At 39.1% G+C, this 3,813-nt stretch overlaps 1 long non-coding RNA gene across 1 annotated transcript; it reads right to left on the reverse strand.

Moving 5' to 3' along the window:
- Positions 1 to 2,149: 2,149 nt before the first annotated feature.
- Positions 2,150 to 3,610, reverse strand: LOC139117782 (uncharacterized). Its single transcript, XR_011548579.1, has 3 exons — positions 3,546 to 3,610; positions 2,453 to 2,572; positions 2,150 to 2,246 (listed from the first exon to the last, which is right to left on the reverse strand). It is a non-coding gene; the product is annotated as an uncharacterized lncRNA (long non-coding RNA).
- Between the last annotated feature and the right edge of the window lie 203 nt (positions 3,611 to 3,813).

A 3,813-nucleotide genomic window follows, 5' to 3' on the forward strand; every position in this document is an offset into this window, starting at 1 on the left:
TGAAAATAATACTCAATTCTTGAATAAATTCTTGTGAAATAATCTATTTAAGGTAATATGCGCCTCGAAAGTGACAAATTTTGCTCAACCTTTCCTTAAGAAATATTTCAACCATTCTCTTTCAAAATCAAGAATTAAAATCGGGGTCACCGTGGAAATTTTGGCACTAGAGAAACAACCCAAGATTTACCGATCTTTGAAATTCAAAATGGCCACCATCCCTGTGTTAACTCTATGGTGAAAAATAAAAATATCGAAAAAACTAAGCCAATAAAAAGTTTTCTTACACCAAGAGCTTTAAAATGAACCCCCACAAGTGGTATATCAGTAGAGAATTGTAAAAGTTTGAGAGTCTGAATGTCTGTCCCCGAGGCGCGTTCTACCTTAAGCAATGTTTCTTTTAAAAACTCAAAGTGGCCAGGTATATGTTTTCGGTTTGTCCGAAGGCCTTACTTTGGTCGATAGGTATCTCAGAGGTAGCATGGCTATTTCCCACTCTACCTATTCACTTAGCAACGATGTCAGTCAAAATGAGGGCGGTACTGCCTCATTCCTCAGATCATGTTGACTTGGTCAGAAGAATGTTCTGCTTCTTGAGAAATGACGCGCTCATTCGAAACAGTTCAAGCTATGTTGTTAGATACCGAAATGAAGTGAAAATTTGGATCGTATTTTGTTTATTGGAACAGTGATCCTATTTTGTATGAATAAGCATTGGCAACTTGTAGGGCTCGCACAAAAATATCTGATTTTTAAGACTATTGTGACAAAGTTAAACAGGGACTGAAATTTTGGCAACTGGCAAGCTTGATAAGGTCGAAATAATCTATCTTTGTAGGATTTAAATCACACGATTTTTCTAGTACAAAAATGTTCAATTAAATACAGATGAAGACTGAAGATTAGCGGACACATCTGTGTTTACGGATTCACGATGATTTTCTTAGGGGATCTAAATAATAACTAAAAGTGACAGTGTGAGTGACCTCCCTTGGTTACCGACAGTCAAAACAAAATTTCTTTGCTTCCACTAATCTTAAGTCTCACCGTAATTTTTCCTGCAATAATTACAAGAACCAATACTTGTTAGTTGAATCTTGTTATGTGGATATTAACTTTTCCATATATAGACCTGAAGTATTAGCTACTGCATATTATCTATTTGATCACCTGTCAAGTGCTTTGTTCGTTCATATGTATATCTACAAGGATACCAGTTCGATTCTTGATAAATTTACTTCCATGGTATACAATGTGACAGACGATGAGAATTGACACAGAGTCGTTTATGGAAGACTTTTCATACTAAAGAAAGATTTTCAAATGAAAGTAGAAGAACAGTTTCTCCTTATTCTCGTCAAATGTGATCACAGAATCATTGAAAAATGATCATATTTGGCCATCAGTCAAATGGATCTTTGTTTAAATTTAAAAAAATGGTGACATAATCACCTGACAAGATGAGCATAACACCCCTTGTTTAGTTTACAAGTTTGATCCTAAAGATCCTACATTGAATGTGAAGGTGCATTGCATAATGTCCTTGTCTTGCTTTTGGATTGTGAAATGTATCTGGAAAGGCTTTGCTTTGCCTTCCCATGAAGTCACCATAAGTTCATCGTTGAGTACTGATTCGCTGAAAAACAAATATGTCATGCGAGTAATTGGATAGTCAGCGAGGTTGCCCTGGATGAGAGAGTATGCTCGTTCACGGGCTCCAAACTCGGCGCAATCCATGCAGTATTTGATATAGGTTGGATTACCGACATGATTATACTCATCAATATCGCTAGAAGACACAACTATCTTGTGGCAATACAATTTGCTATCATTGGGTGGTAATCTTGAAAACTGAAAATGAACATTCGGCTTTTCAACTTTTGTTTTCTCAATATAAACCTTCGCAAAGCTTTCCGGCAAGCGCTTTGGTTGTCGAGTTGCAGAGTTAACAAAAACAAATTGCCCTAATGTTGCCGCCACTATTTCTTCAGTGTCTTTGATTTTAAGGTCAGTCTTAGTCACAAGTGATGTCTTTCCCAAGTGCACGATGTAGGTATCACATAGAGCTGGCATCTGTGTTGAGACATCGGAGTAGAATGACGGATAGATATCGACACAATTCGCTATCATGACGAGAGCGTCTCCCTCACTGACAGCAGCTGCTAAACCATACCTGTCATGCATTAACCATCCCGATTCCCCAGCTTGTCGTGTAACCGAGAGTAATCTGACAGGATCTAGTTTACCTAGGAATCGAGAGAAAGAATCGAATGAAGTGCTGAGGGATTAATCCTCCTTGCAAAGTTAATGCGTTGGAAGACCCGCAGAGTGACATTTCTGTTTTGATTTTGAGTCGTCTTTCGATTTCGGAATATTTGTTGGAGAGTGCCAATGTATCAAATTTGGAATGGTAGATCAAACACAGCTGAACAGATTGATAACACTGGGTTACCTGTCTTCCCTGGATCGAACTGTGACAAATCTTTGAAAGTGCAGTGAAGAGTCTTGCCATCGGAAGAGAACTTACAATCCATCATTGCTGTGTTGCCTGTGATCATGGGATAGAAATGATCTGTAATGCAAGAAATGAGAATATTTAATCCAGTCATGGATACACTTAATATGGTAGCAAAGGTTTGCTGAAGAATGGATTTGATGGAGAATGTCTTTTCCAACAACACATAATCGTTAGCATGACATAATTTTCAACACAAAGTGCAAATGGTTGCCTTGTAAAGTAAAATTAAAATTCAAAGATTACATAAAAACGGGGCGGGCCAAAAATGAAAAGTAATGGCTGAAAGTAACTGTGTAATCTTGCACTTCATATCTTCTGGCAAACATGTTTTACTTGAATGTTCAGCTTCCTTGGCTGGATTATTTTTAGAGGCAGCCTCTTTGTACCTTAGTTTAAATCTTCCAAGCTCCCTGCAGATATCAAACGGTTTAACCTTTGATTCACAGTGGTGACTTGTTGTGTATTGCAATATAGAGATAGCAACTCGACATATCGTTCATATCTCGAGTTATCTGGCTATGTCCAATTCTGGAGAGAGACAAAATATCTTGCCTTGCCAGCCTTTCTATTAAAACGCGACCTAGATTCCTGATATGACCAAAAGTCGTCACGCAATGACTTAACTCTGTAACCATATTGTTGTCACGCTGTCATTTGCAGGGGCACGTACAGACCTGTCGTCTGGTCTGCACGGCTTGGTCAAGGTACGCGCATAGCATAGTCCCCGCTGTTCGAGGTAGGGCCTCTGTCGGAAGAATCAAACACCTTTGGCCAGCGACATTGGTTCAGAACAGACTGTTAGAGTTCTCTGATAGGCTTCCTGTTATTTTGGTATATATTCCTAGTTGTTGAAGCGAGTGCTGACACCAGCCAGGCCAAAGATCTAGCCAATGGCTTTCATCTAACTTGAATTAATGATAAATTCGCAGATGAAAAGTGGGGTTATCGTCTGGAATTTTGAAATCAGTCTGCAAATGTAAGACAGAAATCCCTTTCCAAAAGTCGCTTCAAGAGTTACTTTTCTTACCTGAGAGATCTGTAACTGTTCTGTGTGAAGGTGACTGAGCCCGTTAGATTTGCACAGGTTCACAGGTCGTCGGAGGCCGCTTCGAATGTCACATGACCTAAGTCGGATGGCACGTTTCCAGTAATGGGCCAAGCAGTGAGGACGCTATTTAAATCATGTTAACATTGTGCACCCCTACTACTTAATAACAGAAAACGGAAACACTCCACCATGAAAGCAGATTTCAAATGTATTATTCGGCATCTCTTCTCGCACAAGCGAAGAAAGT

This window comes from Ptychodera flava, chromosome 18, assembly GCF_041260155.1.
Source record: "Ptychodera flava strain L36383 chromosome 18, AS_Pfla_20210202, whole genome shotgun sequence".
NCBI lineage: Eukaryota > Metazoa > Hemichordata > Enteropneusta > Ptychoderidae > Ptychodera > Ptychodera flava.